At 37.9% G+C, this 22,687-nt stretch overlaps 1 long non-coding RNA gene across 1 annotated transcript in view; it reads left to right on the forward strand.

Moving 5' to 3' along the window:
• Window positions 1-8,422: 8,422 nt before the first annotated feature.
• LOC116999594 overlaps window positions 8,423-22,687 on the forward strand; it is a 120,661-nt gene continuing 106,396 nt past the window's right edge. Inside the window, exon 1 of the long non-coding RNA XR_004418588.1 lies at window positions 8,423-8,478. This is a non-coding gene — a long non-coding RNA (uncharacterized LOC116999594). The remainder of the gene's footprint in view (window positions 8,479-22,687) is intronic.

Genomic DNA, 22,687 nt, shown 5'->3' on the forward strand with positions numbered 1-22,687 from the left:
GCTTAAAATGTTTGAGAGGCGTGGTTGCCCAATGGGGAAACAGGCCACAGACTAATTAAGAAATACCATGTTTCTTCTTCCTTGCCTTAAAATTCTCCATAGAATCTTTTCGTTATTAAGCACTTCATAAGATCCCAAGCCTACTGAACTTTGAAAACTTGCAACAAGCTTTCTAACTACAAGTTTTAATTAGACGATTTCCCATTACAGCTCATGACAAAACTAATATGTTACCTCTGATTGGTCTTCATAATCATCTACCTATCTCAAATTAAAGTTGTGCTCATTTTAAATTGGTACAAAGAAGCTCTGATATTTTAAATTTTTTTTTTCTTGTTTCCCTTATGGTATTTTTATAAGAAAGTGAAGGAAATCCATGTAGTTATACAGCATTCATCAAGCAAAGGTGTGAAGTAACGGATTTATTGTGGCTTTTCATAGTCACGGAAAACCAAGCTGGCATCTTTAATGCTTTCGCAGATGTCAGACATCTTGTGAAGGGAACCAACATACTGTAGTAGGATTTAGTTGGCAACAGAGTACAGCAAAAAAGAGAAAATTGTTTGGCTGTAGGATAGGCAGTGGCTCTGGATGTACCTCCTAGCCAAACAGTCACACTGGGCTGATTTGTTGTCACAAATTCATCTTTCTCCCATTTGTCCCCCATTTCGTCTCACACTGACTCCTCATTTTCAGCATGATCACCCAGTGACCTTTCTGTCCAATTTTGTAGTGCCAGCAGGGGTGAAATATCATGTATTCACTGATTAAGCAAAAGATTAATTAGAACACTCACTTTTTTTTTTTTTTTTTTTGACCACATGTTGGAGAGGTGGGAAGAATTAAAGAAAAAAACCATGAAAGCTTGAATAACATTAGCTACATTTCTACTTATGGAATATTAAGAAATAGAATTTACTCACTTTGAAGTCCCTCAGTAAGAAGAGGAATAGAGCATAATCATCTATAATACTCATCTACTTTTATTCATATGAAAAGTATTTTCTATACAGACACTTGGTTCTGCGGCTCTAATTTCTTCTAGCCTGAAGCACACTTCTGCACATGGACAGCATTTCTGTCAAATCTCAGAGCTTCTGTTTGTGTTTCTTGTGTGGCTGGAGCAGCTCAGCAACCTGGCTACAGAGCAGTGGGACCAAGACCAGGGGAAGGATGGGCCACAGCACCGAGCTGCAGCTGAAGGCAGGGCTGCACCAGGACCAAAGGCTTCCTCTCAGGTCACAACAAATACAGCCCATCACTGCTGACTCTGGGGGGTCAAATGATTTCATATACTGAAACCTCAGACCTGAGAGGAGCCTTGCTGGGAAACAATACTAGCCAGGACTAGATGGGATTTACAGGCATCTCCCATGACACCATTAGCACCCACAGAAGTTCATAACAACAGAGCAGGTAAATATTGTTTCACAGCCTTCAACAATTTGCAGTTCAGTCTTTCTGAAATTAAGTGTATTACTTTCCCATTCATTCAATAGCCCTTTGTGGATTTTTCTGTGATGAGTTTATCGGTTGTTGAATAAATGTAAATTTTAACTCTTCTAATGTCCTGTTATGACTTCCACAACTATGCTGCACAGCACAGTAGTCTTTTCTTCTAAAATTTCTACCTACTAGTTTCATCTGATGCACGGTAGCCCTTGTTTTGGAAAAAACAATGAATACTGATTCTGTATTTACTGTCTTCATTCCACTCATGTTCTAAACATCTCTATCATACACCCACTCAGCTGTCTTTCTTCCAGGTTGAAGAGCTGCAGTCATTACATATATGAAAACCATTCCACCCCCTTAAATGAGCTTTCTGTCTGTTTCAGTACTACTCTATGTTTGGCTTTGAGATGAGGAAGCCAGAATTTGAGAGGTTAAAAAGAGTGACTTGGTGACTTATTTTGCATGCATGGTCATACATTACATACAAACCATAACAACTGTAATACAAAAGCATGCATGAAGGTTGCAGTAGGCATGAGTAAATTGGTGTTATGACTTCTGGAATAAACCCACAGAGTGTATCTTGGACTTTTTAATTTGTTTTTTCATGCTGTGCTATTTATGTAATTTTATGCTGTTTAAACTAAACCTTTTTCTAGCCTCTAATATCTCATATCTTATTTTAATTGCTTTGGTGCCTTTTTAAAATTATTTCCATGTATATTTTCCATTCATTTTACCCTACAGGCAGAGCTCCAGAGTGTCTCCAGCACTGAGAGCTTTGACTCCTTTTTTTTCCTTTTAAAAGTAGCAAATATCTCCTCAGTCCGTAAAGGCTCCCCAGCCCCAGAGCATCATGCTGTTTGCCCCTACTCTTACAACCTTCTCTACAAAGAAACCTGTATAATTCAATTGACTGGAATAAGGCAGTTGCCACTGACAGATTTTCCTTTAGGAAATACTGTGAGATGATTCTGATTTCACAAAAAAAAATGTACTAGAAGCAACCTTTCTTCCGCATATTCTAAAAGAAGTCAAAAATATAAAGGGGTTTTTCACAATATCTAGGGAATTTAGGAGCAGAAATCCCAATAAGACATCAAAGAGGTTTGTCCTTAACTCCCTCAGATGCTTCTGAAACTCCTATTCTCAAAGCTTGTCCTAGAAGGATTATAAGCAGTAGGAATATGTTGTTCTGTTTAGCAATTTTGCAGGAGAGAACTGCAGTTGAACTGCATGTGAACAATCTCCCTTAAATCACTGCCTGCATCAAAAGATTGGCTCAAGCCTCTTCTTCCTCCTCCCTGTTCCTTCCCAAACTTGCCACGTCACAAGGGAGTATTTCCGGATACTTTGAAGGAGGGCAGACCCAAAAAGGTTTTCACCAGCTGCTTCACACGCATAAACCCAACTGGAATTATTTTACATTCTGTAATTAGGCATTGTGACTGTGCCTTCCCCACAAAAGGAGCAAACCTGGTGACACATAGTCTAAGAGGGCTTTTTGTCGATGGGAAATTCAGACACAGTGTGATTTAAGTGGAAGGACAATTAAAGACAGAAAAAAGGAACAATGGCTAGGGCATTTGCCTGAGCCTTGCCAATTCAGCTCAGTGCCTTGTCAGGTGTTTCTGAAAGTCCCTCTGTTTCTTAAATAGAGAATTACATTTTTTTCCAGTAGTCTGAGGTAACTGCATAAAAAGTTTAGAAGTGCTCTAAACTGTTGTTCTGGCACACAGCTAAGAGGAGAACAGAAGTCAGACCAGAAAGTTCCTGACTTGTGGATGATTACCATAACAATGTAGTTATCCCTCTTCCCTTCTCTCACTGTAATTACTGGTTGTGATCTATCACATATGATGTATTTACTGTGTTATTGACATAGAGCTTAAGCTCAGACACTTTCTTGGGGTGAACTTGATGTTTGAAAAGGTCTTCCTGCATCTTCACCTTCCTGATAGGAAAATAAGAGTGTAGGGAATGGAAACGCTGAGCTCTCATGCAGTTGGATTTATGTTGTCTCAAAAATGCTGTCTTTATGAGCTGATAAAAATACTTCAATAAAGAAAACCATACAAAGCATCTAATAGTTCTTGGCCATTTAGAGGAAAGCAGGGGAATGTGAAGGAAAAATAATAATAATGCAGTCTTCCATTTTCTAACATGGACAGTTGGCAATACTGTGCTTTTCCAATTAAGATGATAGCATCTGTACTACTGTAATCCTTAAGGTTGTAAACTGTCATGTTGCCCAGAGTGGTTTCATCAGTCAGCTGGCAATAATTTATATGATTAAAAAGAAAGGCACTGCCCATAATTTTACTGTAGGGTTGCTATGTTGTCTTTTGTTTTGTTTTTTCTGTGGAAAATAATTTGTCTAAAGCATTGTACTGGAAAAAAAAAAACCTACAACAAAATTAACAAAACACCTTCTTTTGTCTTCTCTTCCCTGCTTAAAAATACCCAATATAAATAACTCAGCTGAGGGTTTAATGATTTTAAGATTAATTTTTTACCCACTAGATTGGATTATTTATTATATGCTGGAGTTTATTCCTGCAGTGCTGCTCAGGCTAGCTGCAGAGTGGGGAGAGAAGCATACAGCTTCAGAAGGGAAGGTCAGTATGGCAGGTGGGGCTGTGTGACAGCTGCCACCAAGCCAGACAGGGCAGGGGATAGCAGAGGGTAAAAACAATCAGCAGACCAAGGGGCTGGGAAATTCTCAGCAGTGACAAGGAGTTAGGAAGGTGCAAACTAAACAAAGACACTGAAAGGATTTTCACTGAGTTGTTTTCCTTAGTCCTTTCTCTGGCATCCAGCTCAGTGTTTGGGTTAGTAATACTGTTATGCTGCAAATGCATAATAGTGGCTGCAAAGAAAGAACTGCTCTTTTAGGAGGAGACAGTTTGGTGCTTCTTGTTTGAAAAATCAGAACAAATCTGTCAGTAATTCCAACAGTTCCCTGAGATGATGAAATTTCATTTCCTCCATGTCATTTGTACCATGAGTTCAGAACTAGGGCTCTAGTCTGAGTAACTTGCCCGCTGAGGCATATTGGGACTGCTTAAATGCAAAGAAAGACGTGCTAGAAAGAAATTGAGGGCTCTCCTGGAGCTAACAAACCTTCCCTCACACACGTTCCTTGTTTGAGCCTTGTGTAAGGATTCACACCTGTGCTGAAGTGGGAATGATGAACACCTGTGCTGAGCAGGCAGAAGAAGTTGTAAAAGCAAGAAAGAGGGTAAACAAGCTGTTCATAGCTGCAGGGTCAGGTAAGCAGGGGTCTCTAGAAAGTATTTTCTAAATCTTTGGGGTTTTTGTTGGTTATTTGATTTATTTGTAATATGGATTAAAATTCTAAACATTTTTCATGTATTTCCCCAAGCTGTTGGCTTGTACTGATTCCAGATTTTTCCTTGCTTTCCTTAGTGAGCCTGGTACTTTTTCTTGGTTTGTGTAGCTCCCTCCCTTCATGACTGGAAACAGGTGTAATTACAAAGGAGGAAAAATGATTTTCATTATATGCAGTAAGTGTCAGCTGGTGTGTTGGCCGGAGCTGTTCTGGTGATTTCTGTCTGACCCATTCCTACATAACCAAGAAAGGCCAGTTTGCACTCAGCATCTTTTCTGTAATGCATTCAATACCAATGGTGAACTGATTGTGTGTTATCCTTAAGAGATTTCTGTAAGTATGGCTGTGTATGTTTGTTAAGAAAAAAGTGGTTTGAATGCACAAGATAAATTATCATCACAACCACTCTCCAAATGCCTGCATTTTTAAGAGTGTAGCTTCTCTTTAACAGTAGCATGAGAGAGAACTGGAATTTGCCATGAAGGTGGTGAGAGAGTGGGAAGGGAGGGATTTTTCTGTAATTGTGAAAAAGACAATCGCATCTGAACTTTGGCTTCGTTTGTAGAGATCCATTGAGATCCTGTGACCTTATATGAGTTCAAAACAACAAATAAAATGTCTTCCTATCAAGATAATTTCATTTAAGCTGCTCAGGGTTGCAATATTTACTTCAACAAATGATTTTGAAAAGTGCAGTGAACTCTTAGCTTCATCCTCAGAAGCAGCCTAAAAAAGTTAGATAAAATCATGATTTAATATCCTTTGATGCCACAGACATGCTTAATGGAAGGGCATAGCCAGCTTTCTCTCCAGTAAGGCAATACCAGATTATGTGAATCAACCCCAGCCTTTAGAAGAAGGTTTTTCTGTTGGAAGAGGTTGATATTCTCCTCATTGTGTCATAGAGGCACTGTAAATTTGCCATGAACTTTGTAGATGTGGGCGATACTTCACTAGAATAGAGGTGAATCTTCTCTTTCAGTTTTATTCTCATCTCCAAGAGCCACCATGAGGTGACCTGTGTAGCATCCACAAGGCTTTGTGTTAGTTTTGGGTGAGTGAACTACAAGTGCCTCTATGCCCTTGGTTTCATCACAGTTCTTAAAAAGATGATCTTTGTTACTCATTTGCTACTCTAGCTTCATTGCTAATCTCAGTAGATTTACTATTTGAAGTAGTTTATTATTAGAAGATGAACCAAGACCACTACTAATATCTCTCCTCTCATCTCCTTGCTACTAAAAGCAACCCATTTATCTTTTTAAGGTGATTTTTAGCTGACAACCTGAGGTGTAGCTGGGAATGTATAAATATATGGGCATTACCTGAAAATGTTGCTAATGAATTGGTATATGTAACACTTGAGGAAGCTTAGGCACACAGTCAAAGAGATCTGTGAAAAAATTTCCATAGGTTGTTAAAGAGTAAGAAGCAGACTGTGCTTATGAAGTCATGCCATGCAGGTTTGCTGGCCAGGAGTATTTACCTTGCCAGCAGTAACTGCAAATTCCCAGGCAAGCTTCCCTGGCAGGGCAGGTGTGGGGCACAGTTTGCTGTGCGAAGTATCTCCTGGGCACAAAGAGCAACGAGTCAGTTTGCCGAAGGACTGCATTGCCCTGGAGAACCAAGCCAGTCTTATATAGGTGCATAGCCTTGCAAGGACCTCAGAGAAGAGGAACTGATGCTCCAGTAAAGAAAAATCACAGAACCACACAAAATATTCTGAATTGGAAGGGACCCACAAGGATCATTGACTCCAACTCTTAAGTGAATGGCCTGCACATGGGTCAAGCTCTCAACCTTGACACTATTAGCACCAGGTCTGACCCCTGGGCTAATACAGAGCCTAGTTGTTCCTCTGCTGTGTCATGGGGAAAAGGAGGCAAGGAGCTCCTTATGATATTTCATTGGTGTGGGAGGCATTTAAGTACCTTTTTCCCAGTGAAATAGATGGTTCCAGCTACAATACCTTGTGTTGGGTGGCAATCTGCTCCTTCTGAGCTTGGAAGAGAGGTAGAAGATCTAGGAAATGACTGGGTAACCTCTGCTTTTGAAGACAGAGCTAAAACCTGCAGGGGCATATTAGACAGGAGTATAGAATCTTACACTGAGACATGATTCTTGTTATTAATCAGTGATTAAATAACAGTTTAGCTGTATAAATTCCTCCCACTTTCAAAGCACAAAAGAGCTGTGCTCATTTGCACCAGCCAAGAATTTGATGTAATAATTTTGGGAAGCTTCCTGTTTCTTTCATGTTCACAAGAGTTCCAAGTTATGTAAAGAGACTGTGGCATGAATGTTACCTGGCCCAATTTTTGTGTGTAATTAATTGACTTAGCTTTTTTCTCTGCATGCAATTCTACACACAAAAGGATGTTTTAAATCACAGCAAATTGCTGAGAACACTTTCAAGGAATCTTTTATTAAAAAAAAAAAGTCGTAAATATTCTGTTTTCTTTTATTCCCACAATTCTAAAGTTCTAAAGCAAGCAATATGATATTTTTCTACTGAGCCTTCTAGTCCTAAGCTTTCTGTTTATTCCAGAAATATCGGATGTTCTACACCATTTGTTCTATAAGAATCTAACCCTGTAGGCTTTACTGAAACTTCTTCTTGGGATACTTTTGGATTCTCCTTTTGTCCAAAAAATGCAACCCAAAGGCATCTACACAGGGATAGTTCATTAAAAAAAAAAAAAAAAAAAACAAACTTAAGGATGAAAGGAACTTTATAGAGTACATAAATATTGTGTGTAGGTCTCCAAATGGTGCTTGGCTGAGCCTTTGATAGAATATCTAGGACACTTTTTCTGGAATGACAGTCATGAAGTAATTTGAGTAGTAATTTGTTTGGAGCGATACCTGTGACTTCTGGCGTGTGCTGGAAATTTTAATTCAGGCTCACATATGTTGAGAATAAAAACTTGAAATCACTAGGCTGGTAAAATATATAAGCTACGTTTTATGATCTTGAGTGAAGTCGTAGCATCAGCAGAAACATATTTTGAGTTGCAATAAAAATGGTCTCTTTAGAGAAAGTCTCAGTTTGTACAGAGAGGAAATTTGCTGGGATTTCTTTTCAAAATGCGTATTGGAAGACAAGAGGGGCCTTCATCAACGGGGAAAACTTGAAGACAAAAGGAAAATAAAAAGGGCAAGTGTTTGAGTTTTGGAAGCTAGATACTGGGTCAAGGAAAAAGAAGGATAGAGGAAGGATATAAAAACAAGGTAAGTTGGGAAAAGGAAAACAATGCAGAAAAGAGCATATCGAAAACTGGACAGTAAGACTAAGAAAAAGAGCAGAGTTAGCAGGAGAAAAAGCATTAAAGCAGTGCTGGAATTAGGCCAGTGCTGGACTGTGGCAGTTCATACAAGAGCCCTGATAGCTGTTGTAATGAGGGTCGGGCTCATTGAAATTTGTCCCTCTCCAATTCTGATGGTTAAATTCCAGTACCGATGAGGGAAACACAGAAAAATGCAGAATGAGGAAGAGTTCTTCAGCATGACTAGGAACACACTTGTAATACCAAATATAGAAGGAAAATAATAATTTTTCCAAACTGTTGTGTCTTTCTTTGCAGCACAGTGAATTATCACTGACATGGAACATAAATGGAATTCAGTCAAGTTCCAACTTTAAACACCAAGTCTGAGGAGACTTCTTAAATGTAAGTCATTTGAGTGTTAATATATACATTATTCAAGTTTTTCTGCACTCAAAAAATGAATGTTATGATTTGGGGGCAAATAAACTGAATTCTTTGTGTGTCACTAAATAGCTGAATGTACATTTTCAATAGGAAGCTTAGTGCAGGCTCTTACTACAGGATCATGGCTGATTCTTCTTTACAGGATCTCCTGTAATTAACATTATCAATAATATAAAAGGAAGATATTTATTATGCAAGGTCTGCAGCTAACTATCCATTCTAGGAGATCTGATCCTTCTGGTCTATTTTATCCATCATTAAATTGTGGGAGAAAATAGGTGAGGCAAAGGATCCTTGACTTTTTCCAAAGCAGAGTCTTCTTTCATGTAAATTAACTTAATACTTTTTTAAGGGCAAAGTACAGGTTTAAATACAAGGCTAGAAGAAATTGTTTAAATAGCTATTTTTACATAAACCTAGTGTATTGGGAAAGTAATCATATGGAGTAAAATATATGCTACGTATTTTTCATATAAGGTAGGAAATACTTCTCAACACAGAGATTTATGGGACATACTTCTTGTGTTTCACTTGTACCAATTTAAGGGAGAGGCAACTCTGCTGAGGCAATGCTGGTGCGAAATCCACTGAGGATCTGCCCAAGTGGTGAGGGGAGTGATTCAACCAAGTGTGCAAACACATGCTAAAATTCATTCCCACTCACAGCATATACTCACATGTGCTATTGCTTCACCCTCACACACAGTTTATGTCAGCCATAGCATAGTCCAAAAACTGTAATAGCCATGATTTCAGAAGGAATTAAGAGCTGTAGGAGTAAATGTGTTCTCATCGGCTTCTGGGCCCTGCACATGGGGTGAAGTGTTGCTTGTGCCTACACTTGGCCAAAGGCACATCCTCAGAGCTGTTGTGAGGAAGCATTTCCCAGCACTGAGAAGGGCTTTCTGTACCAGGATAAGGTGTTTTCATCTTGAATTCCTTTGGAATCTGTTTTCGTATTTAGTAAAATCCAGCTATTCTGTTAATGTGTTTAGATAATATAGTGATTGGCACCTTAGAAATACTTTAGACAGACAGATAAAAGGATTTCAAATGCATCCTTTGTGAATTTTTAATAAAAGATTTTGCATTGTCCAGTGATGAAAACAAATCATCTGTGGAAAGACAAAACTATTTTCCATTAGTATCATTCACTGGGGATGTTTGTATATGTTTGGTGTCTGATAGCATCTTAAGCTTAATCATTTTACCATTTCCAGTGACAAGATATGTCACTTGACAAGCACTTGTGCTTTGTATCTGCCTCTTCTCATTTCTTTTTTTTCCTGAGCTTCAAGGTCTATGCTGTATTTTTCACACAATGATGCAATTGATGAGCAAGTGAGGTTTTCTGACAGTAAATTGTTTCTTTACAAACAACATGCAAGTTCTGAATTTATTTCAAATTCCAGAGAAACCAAAAATGCTGGTAAAAATTTGTGTCCTTCAGGTTTTTCAACAAGTGCTGAAACTCTATCACAGATCTTTTGGGGATCCAATACCGACAGTCATTCTGACTGGACTTGACCTTGTTTTGATTTTCTTTTTGCTGCACAGACATGCCTCCTCTTCCCAAAATTATGAATTATTGAACTATTAATAGAATCATATCACACAATAGTTTAGGTTGGATGGGACCTTCAATATCTTGTTATCCTAATACTATTGTGAGCAGGAATTTTGTGAGTGAGTGTTCAGTATATGGTGACAAATAGTATATTTTATAAATTAAATTCAAGTTAATGCTAAATTATGGAATTAAGTACTACATACACTTTACTGCTAATAGAGTTCATCATGTTTAATGTTATTACAGTGAACACCAAAGGAATTAATAATGATTTGCACTTCTTATAGAGTGGTACCAGTGTAGTGAAAAGAAGGTTAGCCTAATTAAATTCCACAAACCACTTTAGGGCTCTGCCATATTGTGGAGGCTGGTTTTTATGTTAATTAATTCTGAATGAAATGTTTCTGAAGTGTTTTAATATTGTTCAAAGAGGTACCTGGAAGTATTTCAATTTTATTTTTCTTTTTGTCCAGAATACTTTGACCAAGCAAGCATCATCCTTTCCACAATGAGTCCTGCATTCTGTATAAACTATAGTAACTAATAATCAACTGAATTTTCTTGTATTTTATGGAGAGAGCTGAAGTTGGGTGAGGATATTGCTGTGTTCTGACAAGAGACAGCTTGGGGAGCAAACCTCGGGCTGAGAAATCCAGTTCACTTTCTTGTGGTACACAGAGCTGCTGAACAATGCATTATGGACTTAATTCCCCTTTGGAATTGCTTACACTTCTCATTCCTAGTGTTCCACAAAAACAAATACTACACCACGTTTGGCTTAGATTCTAGTTTCCACACATCCAACTTCCTGATGATCTGGTGCTGTAGTTCAAGGAGTGAAAGGGTACATTTTTGCATGTTGTTTTCTTTCTGGTTCTTTTTAATTGTCAGAAAGCAGGGGGGTAGAAGACATCTATTGGTAGCATTTTTGGTGACCTGCCTAGTTCGTTTTCAGCTTCCCTTAACTGTGGTTGAGTAATGCAAATATTTCAGACTGGGATTTGCACCAAAAAAAATTTACTGTGAAAAAACAAATGTGAACATTTGTTTTGCCTCTCCTTCTACCAAAATTCTTGAAAATGTTTTTACTTTTAGCCTTCTAATAGACCTGTTTGGAAATTGTATTCAAGCTGAATTTTTTCAACCCCAATTCCCTTAAGTGCATGCTTCACATGTTAGGCATGTGTTTAAATTCTCTTGATTTAGTGTCATATACTTAAGGGTATTGCTGAATAAAGAAGGGCATGAGCATGTACTTAAATGCTTTGCTGATCAAAGGAACAAACCTTTTTATTTGATCTACATTTAATGCAAGTTAGATCACCTATCCAGTAGTCAAGAATTTACTAAATGTCCCTACTAAAGACAGTCCTTGATTAAGCTGTTTCTTCTGGCTATGGAAGTAGGAAGAGCTGCATAACACAGCACATTTCTTAATATTTTTTATGACATTGGTGGTAAATTCCCTTTTGAAGTGCTATATTCTCACTGTAAATAAAAGAAGAGATCAAGACAGTAAAGCAGAAAAGAGGGATTTGGTTCTTAAAGATATATAATCAGTCAAAAAACAGAATGCTTCAATATTTTATGTTCTTAATATTTTTTCTTTCTATATACAGTACAGTATGTAACACATCTCTTCCTCCTTACACTAAAATTTATATTCAGGATACTCTAATGAAGTACATCTTGAGTCTCCTTTTCATGGCTAATGAGGAGACAACAAGAATTTGACTAATACTAGTACAATTACTGGAGCAGTGAAGCGTGCATCTCTGATTAGACGTGATAATTTGCAAGGCTGGGCTCTTCACATTAAGTTTGCAAACAGTTTAAAAATCACTTCCTCTATTTATCCAGCTAATCTCTGTTTAATGACTCCAGACTTGACAAAAGAAAGAGAAAATGTCTCTTAAAACCCTATACTTCATTTATGAAGCTTGTATGTAGAGGAGAGGTGTAATTGATAGCAATTTTTTTCAGAAGACTTTTAAATTAAGCCATGCAGCTGATTTTTTGTCATGCAGTGGTTTTTTTTATTATTCCTATAATGCTCAGTCTCCTTTACATAGAGCTTTGTTGTCTTTTTCCAGGTTTAGACATGTATTTCTACTGATTTTTTGCTCTTTTGATTTCATTCTAATTTTCCTTTTGGAGTAAATACTTGATAATCTACAGAGTATGAATATTTTCATTGGATTTGCTTAGTTTTTTTCAAAAGAGGTTGATAGAATGACTGGTGATGATACTGCTAGACAATTCATCAGTCATCAGCATCTTGGACATGTGGGTTTTAAAAGCAATCAGGCACATACCATTCCAGATTTTTGAAATATTCCTTCATCTTTGAAGGCCTCTGTTCACCATTTGGACTTGAAACTGGCTGAAAAACAAGAACTGTGGTTAGAATTCTTGATGAATTTAGTTAAACAAGCAGAAGCAGCTCTTGCTGTCAGTAGGTGGCACTTGTCCTGAGGCAGGAGTGAGATGATATTTATAAAGCACAACCAGCAGTTTGTCTGGCCTAAAAATGGATGCCTCATGCAAAATTCTGTCCCAGAGCACATCACTAACAGAAATAGCATATTCTAGATGTGACTGCAGAGAAAAAACTTCCATTAGAGGATTTAAATGAGTTTGCCAAGTCACTTGATACACTCATACCTGGACCAAGTGCTATTGTATTGTCTTTGCATTGCACAATGGCATCATAGGGTTGCAACTTCTTTTAGGATACTCTAAAACTGAATAAAAACAAATTCAAAGCCAATATACTGTCATAGGAAGGTAGAAAGGATTCAAGACTATGACTCCCATGGATATTTTCTGGAATTTTGCCTAAAATGTGCAAAAGCAGAAGCATGGAAAGAGAATCAAATGCTCAGCCTGTTGTTCTGTACATATTTATTTGCTAATATAGCTTCCAGAGAGCATAATAAGCTTTGTCTAAAGTATATTGTTAAAGATGGGCTCTGGGGTTTCCCTGTCTATTTTAGTAAGCGATGCCTACTACCCTTTTGCTTCCTCTGAAAAGCAGCAGTTGTTGCAGGGATTGTGTGGAACAGACAGAAAATGTGCAACTTCCTTCTGGATCTATGGTAGTTATTTGTGTCAGAGAGGAGGGAATCCTTAATTTTGACAGACTGCATGGAAAGGTATCTTTAAATATTGAAGGCATCTGAATCTTTCTCCTCTTCCAGACACAAAAGAGAGAAAACCAGAAAGTTGTGGGGCTTAGTTCTTGGGGATAGAAGTTTCTAAAACTGATCTGAATTCCCAGTGGCAGAGCATCATCCCTGAAGATTAGGATAGAAGGGTGGAGGCAGTGCAGAATGACATCATCTCTTGCTGTTACTCATGTGATGGAAAATGGCCAATGCAGCTTCAGAAATGGGAAAAGCAGAAAAAGGATTTTCTTCACTTTTGCTCTGCGGTCTCCACTGGTGGTCCTTACAGGGCCAACTGTCTGATTTCACTCTTCCCCATTACAAAGTAATGCATTTAAGGACCAGGAGGTAGTATTTGAATGTGCTATCTTTTCATAGAAATCAAAAAAAAAGGCTCATTCTGCCTAGAACTGGAACTAAGCCATTTTTCAATGAGGAAAACTTGAATAGAAATTTCATTATGATCAGGGCTGCAGTAAGTGTTCCTTGTTCCCTATACTATTTAGAGCTCTTACTCTTGAATCTGTGCAAGTGCTCCATATAATTGACATTACTTAGTAATAATAAGTTTCCTGCTTTTAATCACAACATCAGCACTGGGTAACAAAGGACTGCTCTTGCTCAGTGCCCTGGAGAGCAGCTTATCCCCCTTGAGTGAAGGTGAGGCACTGCAGTGCTCCCCTGCAGTTGGATTGCGCTTGTGAAATGTTTCCTCACCATGATCCAGCAAGTAGTTCCAAGCAGACACCCAGTCCTGTCTCTATTCCCCAAAGTTGCCTGTTAAACTTTGAGGAGAATAACCAAGTTACTTTTACTTCTTCCCTGTGCCTTAAGGCAGGATGCACAGCATTGGAAGGGTGGAGCTACTCGGTCTCCAGCTGCCTGTTAACTTTGGGGTGTTCTGTGCTGGGATAGAGCATTTAGGAGCCATTGAGACCACAACAGATTTTTAGGACATGTTTGCTTACAAACTGGTTTATGTTAATGCAATTAAGTGATAAAAAGAGAGAAGCAATTGAGTCAGTCATTAAATTTAGAAGTTGTTGGTTCTAGCTTATGGGACTGGCTAATGAACTACTGCTTCTTCTAGAGCTCATACCTTGAAACTTTCATAGGGCTGGATGCTTCCCACTCCTTTTGATAATTAGTGGAGATACCCTGAGTTAATCCTGCCTTTTTTCTATTCTGAATGAGGTTACAGCTTCCTTTTTCATTTCTGTTTGCATATTTTTCTGACTGTATTAAAGGCAGGACAGGAAATTTTCTCTTTTCTTTCTAGTGGTTAGTTCTTTTTAATTTGTATTCTCTAGTGTAAATAGTAAAGTACGTTTTACCTGGTAGCCAAGCAGAGTCTGATTTGGTTCCCTGATAAATAAATGCAAGTCATTCAGTAGGCTTTGTAGTTTCATAGTAGATTTATCACTTCTACTCATTTTAAAAGAAACTAAATCGCTTGTAAGTTGGACAAAAAAACAAAACCCAAGTATAATGGAAATGCTATGTGGGCAGGAATGAATGCTAAGAAGGGTTTTTACTTAAAGACAATGGCAGCAGTTAGAAGAATGCTCTCACTTTATCTCAAAGCCAAGTCATTGTCTGAAATAGATCCCAGTATTTGCCACATATTAAAAAAAAAAACCACACATTACTACTCTTCTGAATATGCCCATTGTAAAACCTTCACTTTTTGTTGACAGATCCATAAATTAAAATGTGAACATAGCAAATTTTTCCTTCCAATAGTTTTTTATCATCATTATCAATGTAGTGGAGCACTGTTTCAAACATGCGAAGTGTCTGCGCCTTTATCTGTCACCCAGTATTCCTGATTTCTCTGTAGTGGTGTCTTTACTTAGTCTCACTATCTTGTTGCACTCCACATTGAGAGAAATCTGGACCCTAATGAGGCAGCCTAAATTCCATTTATAAATTGCATCCAGAACCACCAGTGCTGGGTTTGCTGGCAGCCTGCCGCATTCCACTGCATAGACCTCTCCTGATTACTCAGGTGGAAAAGTTCATATATCCCTGAGTATTCATATATCCCTGAGCAGGTCCAGGACCATAAGCAGGTCTGTCCTCATAGCCTCAGCATAGCAATGTGGTAATCCAAACTCTGAGATTTAGCTACATGTCCCTGAACATGCAGAGAAATCAGTATCATAAATCACAGCAGTATTAGGTTTACCTGTTTGTAAAACAGCAGTAATATTCCCTCCTTTCTTTGCATGGATCATAGGCTCCTTCAGGAGTAGGTGGCGGTCTGGTAACCACAAAAGTACTTGGGTTTTCGCAGGACATTTGTTCTTCCACATTGAAGAATGTTGAATAAGATTCTACTCATCAATGAGAAAACTATTATGAATTCCAAGTTTACCCAATCCCCCAGGTTGTTTCCATCTCTCTGTATATCTGGTTTATTTGAATCCTCATTTCCTAAGGAAATAAGATTTATGAAAACATCTTTACCTAGATTCCATTTTGAATCAGACATATTTGTGAATAAAGTTCTTAATCACATTACATTCCTAATAAAATACCTCTCCTCGAAGGCAAATATCTTTTTAAGATGTCCATTGGAGAGGGTGAAAGATAAGAATCACTGAAATTCTTACTAAAGGAAAAAAAGACACAGAATAGTACATCATGGATGCCTAGCTGCTTGGAAAAAAGCAGCTTTTGGAGTGTTTGCTGTTTCGGGCATTAGAGAATCCCCTCCTCAATTAAACTTTCTTTCCTTCTTTTAATTCTTTTGAATTACCACTTTTGAAACGCTGAGCAACGGGAAAAGATTTATTTTTTCCATCTAATACCTGCTGGATATTTAGTTAGAATGACCTCACACATTCAGTTAAAAGTTAATCAACTAGAAGATGCTAGTCCAGTGGAAACCAGATGTACTTAGCTCCACTGCTTGTGGAACAATTTCTCTGCAGATCTTTGTAATTTCTTCCCCAGATGTGAGCTGTTCCCTCTAATCATTGTGCTATTTCAAATAACCTGTGCACACACTCCCCGGACTTCAAAGCAACTCTTGTACAAAGCAAATCATTCTCAAGTTTGGAATAGATAAGGATTGAGCTATTTTTTAAATTATTGTTTAGAAAAGGGTCTTTCCATTTAGTTGTTGCTAGTCTGAAGCTGGTGTGGTGCTGTTTGTTAGAAGATTCTCATGTCACAGACAGAAACACAGGAAGTTCCATCTGAAAATGAAGAACTTTACTGTGTGGTCATGGAGTCTCCCCCAATGGAGATACACCAGAATTGTCTGGAGACAATCCTGTGCTGTGTGATTGAGGATGGGTCTGCTTGAGCAGGCAGATTGGTCCCTTCCAACCTTATCCATTCTGGGATCTCTTTGAGCACCCTTTGGTTTTGCTACCTTTATGGGAAATGTGCTATTTCACTATAAATGGGATGCTGCCTCCAGGATGTTTTGCAGTGGATTTTATTGTGCTTTTGTTTGTTGCCTCAAAGACTTTTATCTGTGTAGGTACTTACCTCACTTTAGTCACCTTGTCAGTTTTCTGAACTCCCTGCTGAAGTCTGGAATTACAAGAGCTGTGGAAATTCCATTCTACCTAGAAATTCCTTGTGAGCTGAAACTTCAGTTCATTTTCACAGAGATTTCTGTTACGGTCTGTAAAATAGACAATTCAATTGTTGCAAGACCATAATGCTTCTATAACTATTTATCAGGCTTCTTCCTCCTCACAAGCTCTTTGTATGTGGATGTAGAATGGGAAACAGAGTGTGAATTCCACTGCACTATCGATGCCTTGAGAGGCTACCTGGAACAGAGGCTAGACAGTGCTAAAGGAATAAAGTATGTATTTAAGGGCCTTCAAAGCATAAACCTTGGGCACTGCAAGATGGACTCCCCCCAAGATGGACTCTGAGTCACAAGTTTTCACACTTCCATAAATTTTGGACCATTTACATTTTGGGGTTAATTATCTAATTACAGCTTCAGGTTATGAAGTCTCATCCCTGAGATTGCTCGCCTCAATTTGTTGTTGTTTACGCTGTCTGGGCCTGAAGCTGCAATGGTGTCCTTGATTCTCAGGCTGGAAAAGGATTGTTTTATCTAACTAAGCTGTGAAGACAATTTGCTAACACTGTCTATGAAGTTCAGAGTTGTATACTAATGCAGTAGAGAATCTGGAAAATATGAAAACTGAAACTTAAGGCATTACTGTCAGCAAACTCTTAGCCAAAGTGCTTCACTACCCCCAAAAAAAGTAGATTTTGTGCTTAATGATTGCTTTTGGGCTGCACAGTTCCAGGTCACAGCTGTTGGCATTTGGTTGTCCATCTCTGTTGAAAATGTGCAAAATGTTTGGCATTGTTAGGACAGGCAGTCCAGCTACAACAAAAACACTGGTTTCATGTGGGAGCACCTATATGCAACAGCACACCAAGGATTCCTAGAAGGAATCTGCTGCCCTCCTGATGTGTGAGGGTACTTATTTTTGTGTGTATTTTCCATTAACCCTGAAATAAGCATTCCTTGCCTTAGAAATCTTAAAGTAGAGGCTTGTATTTTTTGGTCATGAAAGTTAAAACAATTAACTCATTCATAAGGCAGGAATTTTAATTGAGATCACCGAGGTTGAAAAACAAGTGACTTATTCACAAGTATAATTATATGTTTTTTCCAGCCTTTTCCCCTAAACATTTGATCATAGAAGGCCTTGTTTTAGACCAACTGCAGCAGAAGAAAACATTACTCTTAGATTTTATATTCTGTGAGTCAGTGGAAGGTGGTAACACAGCTATATTTATCTTGTCCTGTCATTTTAGATGTACCTTACCCCACTCTATGGAATCATTTCTTATAGATGCTGGCAGCAGTCCTTGCCATCTCATACCTGATTTTTTTTTTTTTAAGCTAGACTTGTTTATTTTAGACAGGTTGCTTCATACCCTGTTCAGAAATGAAATGTTTTCTCTGTGTATGGAATTTGACAGAAATGAAGAAAAATCTCATCCATTTTCCTCAGGTGTCCTTACCTCATATGAAGGAAAACATTCACAGCTGTCTCTAGTGTCCTGCAATGCAATAATTTTTCTCAGAGGTAGACTAATACCCAAAAACCTGCTGACAAGGCCACTTGCCTTCTGCACTTTACTGTACTGTAATGTCTGGACACTGGGAGTACAAGCATGATCACTTTACGTTTCTATTAAGCTCAATACCCCTTTAAACAAAGTTTGCTATTTAGGTTAACAGAAAAGGTACAAGGGTTTTACTGACACTGAAATGAATAATTTGCAAAACACCTCAGGGAGCCATACACAAAGATTTTACTGAAAATCAACATTTGTACTCAGAAGAATTTTTTCCCTTGGAAAACAACTGCAGACACATATTAGGAATTACACTTAAAGAAATCTTCAGCATCAGATGAGTTGATTTTGTTTTTCTTTGTCATTGGGCTCATCTTTCTTTTGTAAGAGTGCAGTGGACAGTGCTGTGCTATTGAGGCATGTGTCCAGTGTAAAGTTGCCTTGAGCTGGTTTGAATGCCAATTGCTGCTCTAATAGCCATTTTTAAGAAGGCAGCATGAAATTAATATGCTACAGTCTGCACAAACAGAAGATAAAGCAAATGTAAACTTAGATCAGATAATTAGCATGCCTTTGTTCATAGTGCTTGTAACAAATCCCAAGAAACTACTCCATGGTATTTTAAAGTAAGGAGGTTAAACTTTGTAAATGTGGTGAGGTTCCTCTTTCGCTCTTTGAAGTGACCTAGATGAAACAGGGGGATTTTTTTGTTTGAGGTCAAGAAAATAAACATGATAGAGGGTACAAAACATTTCAACCTTAAACCAATCATTCTGACTCTACAAACCAAAAAAAAATTGATCTTTCCTGTGATTATCTAAACAGAAATGTTTAGACACTTCTTTTAGAGATACACAATGAAAAAGTACTGTAAACAGTACAACAAGTTGTAGTAGTGCTGGAGCAGAATAAGACCTTCTTAAACAGAAAAGAGCATTATGTATTTTCTGGAGGATATCCAGGGGTGTGGGTTTGTTTGTTTGTTTGTTTTAATTCTTATTTCTTGGTTTTTGTTTTGGAAAAAGATTAACTAAATTCTACCACTGAGTCAGGTAATTGAGTTGAATATCAATCACTGCATGAGTAGCAGCAAACTCCTGGCATATGCAAGAGAAAGAGTTATTTCTTGAGTAACCTGCAACAGAGACAACAGTGATCCCAGTGCAGTTCCACAATCCATGGCTAATGCTGTAGTAGCATCTGCATTATGTCACTGCAGTCTCACACAGCAAAACCAGGTGTGCATTAAGGAAGAAGGCCTTTACAAGCCAAATTCTGTGGGATGAAGTCAGTAGTGACTACACCCTAAGAAGGTTGGAATTAGACTTTAAGCATTCATTCAATTTTGCTAAATTGTAGTACGTAACTGATATCCTGATGGTAAAAAATTTTATTCTTTCCTGTGTATCCAGGGTTTTATCCCATTATATGCTGACCTTGCTTATATAATTGATAAAAGGGTATTCCATTAAAAGTAAAAGCATTTTTATTTCATTTTGTCCATATGGTTCAATTTTTAATGTCCATTCTCTTAGCGACCAAACATTTACCGGGTTCACTAACTTTCTGTAGATGACTATATTACGGCTCAGTTGCTCTGAGGTCAGTCCACTGTTTTCCTCTTTATTTACTTAAAGAAATGAACAGACTTGCTTGTCCAGACTGGCAATTTTCTAAGATAGTACACAGAATAAGCCACAACTTTCAGGCACTCGGACTAATGGTGCATTTTGGATATAGATATACATTCTCAAACCAAACCACATTAGGTTTTTCCCTGACCTTTTTTTTCTTATTTAGATACCAACTGATGACTGCATGACAGCTGATATCACAAAGCTGAATTTAAATCTATTTTTGCGTCTGACTGCTGTGTACACTGGAAATCTGTCAAACTATTAAGTTGCACCACTAGCTGATGATTTAGCTAGTTTGATAATTAAGGAAAGGCAGACCTGGACCTACTGCATCTGTCCTAGAGGTTTCAAATCAGTGATAACAAGGGAAAACTAAAATATCTAGTCAAAATTATAAATTGAAGTGTAAAACTGTGAGGATTTAGGTATGGCAGAAGAGCTACCAATTAAATTTACTTTTGCAGTGGAAAGACAATGGATAAGATTCTCTAGGTGCTTTACACAGAGAAAAAAAAAAAAGGATAGATTGAATTTTCTGAGATATTCAGTGCTGTAACTACTTCTCAGCTGTATGCTGTTAGGAGGCAGTAAAATCTTTCCTTCAGTGCTGTTAAAGCAGTGTTTAAACTACTTGTAGGTGGGGTGTGCTGTCAGTCTCAACACTGGGGTATTTCATGTTTCCACTCTGTGCTCTCCACTCTGTTGGAGAGACTGAGAAGTAGCTGTGACTATATTATGGATTCTGGTTTATGCAATTCTGAAAAAAAAGAACATTAACAAAAATTAATTGAAAATAAATTGAGAGGAATACATTTTTTTTACTTTTTTTTCCTGTTTTACTTTTGTGGAATTTTAACTTTTAAAATAACGAAACCAATTTATTTTAAAAATGAACTAATAATCTTGAGATAAACTCAGGCTTTTTGTGAGCTTCTAACCACATAGTATCTATCAGGATCATTGCAAGTCGTTTGCAGTGTACCATGGAAAATAGTTGTGTAATGGTGGAATGTCTTGGTCCCTCCAGTAAGTCAGTGCTGCTTTGAAGGCTTCTAGTATTTTTCATCCATGTTTTTGTCTTTGTTTAGTTAGAAAATATCTCTGTGTTGTCTGTGAAAATGCATGATGACACTACAATAGCTTCATTAAAGCCTTTATAGCCGATAGAAATTTTGTGCTTGGGTTTATTTGAGAAATGGAATATCATAGTGAGACAGAAGTTAAAGTTTCACCCTTTGGAAAATTCATAATAGCTTTTGGTGTGAACTGAAAATAAGGAAAAAGCATCAGAGATGAAATTTTGAGAAACAAGAGATTCCTGCACTTTGAAATTATTAGTTAAAGTGCATACCACATTTTGCACAGGACCAAATATCTTTTGGGAAAAAAATAATTAAATATTTCACATGACTTTTTTTCCTCTAAGTATTTTCTTATTACTGAAAACTTTCCTTCTGACTCCATTTCCCCATGTGTCTCTGGCAAAGCATTTCTATATGTATAAACTTTCCAATGCTTTGCTTTTATGGTTTTGCTACTAACACACAAGAGTACTGTCACAAACTTGTATGTGTAAAGTGGAGATAGGATCTCATGGAATATTTATTAACTGGCTTTCAGAGACCTGTTAGATAGGACATATTTTGGTAGAAAGAGGCAGTTATATTCAGAAATTAGGTTGCTGGTCTGTAGTTATATTTGTGTGGAAGGTACAACCTGCTTATCTGATCAGGTCTTAATTAAATCTTGGGAGCAGTAGGTGTCTCATGAATTCATTTCATGAAATGAAAGAAATTTAATATAAATGCAGTACTATACATAAGTAAAAGGCTAAACAATTGTACTAGAACTAATGGAATAGATCTTAAATTAGTTGCATGTAGTTTTTGTTTGTGATCCACCAGCTGACATGGACTATAGGTAAAGTTTTAGCTTGTTAATGCCTGGCCCATGAAGGAAGGTAGGAACTAAAGCTAAAGGTCTTTCAGGCAAAGGAATTTTCTTATTTGTAAAAATTCCAAAAGACAATGGAAATTAAAACACTCCTCATGTTCACAAAGCTTGCCCAGTTTCTGCATCTAACTAAACCTTTCCAAAGGACCAGGAGAGCTGAGGCATCCTATCTGGATTACCCAGGACCAGCAACCTTGAAAGGACTTGATACTTACCTTGGGAAAAATGGCTGTCCTTAGATTTGCCCCAAAAGTGAAGTCTGTGGAGCCTAAGCAAGTGTTCCCAAATCTGGGAACAGTCCTGCAACATTTGTCTCTGAGGCTGTGGCAGAAACGGCAAGCTGTGTCCTGCGGAGGAAGCCCCAGAGCTGCCCCAGCCGGGTGGCCCTGTAGCAGCATCTGGTGGCACTTCCAGCTGGAGCCCTGGCTCTGCTCCTCTGCTGCTTCCTGCTGTGAAGCATGCCTAAAGAATTGGGTGAAAACATGGGAATAGTTGTCCCATGCCTATGACTTCAGGGCTGGATTCCCAGCAGGTCTGTCCAGAATCCATCATTTTTGAGAATTGTAAGGCTTACAGAAAATGAGTCAGTCATTGCAGATGCAGGGTCCTGAGAACTTATTTTCTATGGAAAATATGTGTGTTTAACAGAGTCTTACTGTCAATTCAAATTTGTCCAAACCTGAACTCTAGAGCAGGCATAGTTCCTGGGAACTGTAAAGTACTTTTTGACTAGTTTCCCTTATAGCTATACCATGAATTTTTTTTCTGCA

Source organism: Catharus ustulatus, chromosome 8 (assembly GCF_009819885.2).
Source record: "Catharus ustulatus isolate bCatUst1 chromosome 8, bCatUst1.pri.v2, whole genome shotgun sequence".
Taxonomy (NCBI): domain Eukaryota; kingdom Metazoa; phylum Chordata; class Aves; order Passeriformes; family Turdidae; genus Catharus; species Catharus ustulatus.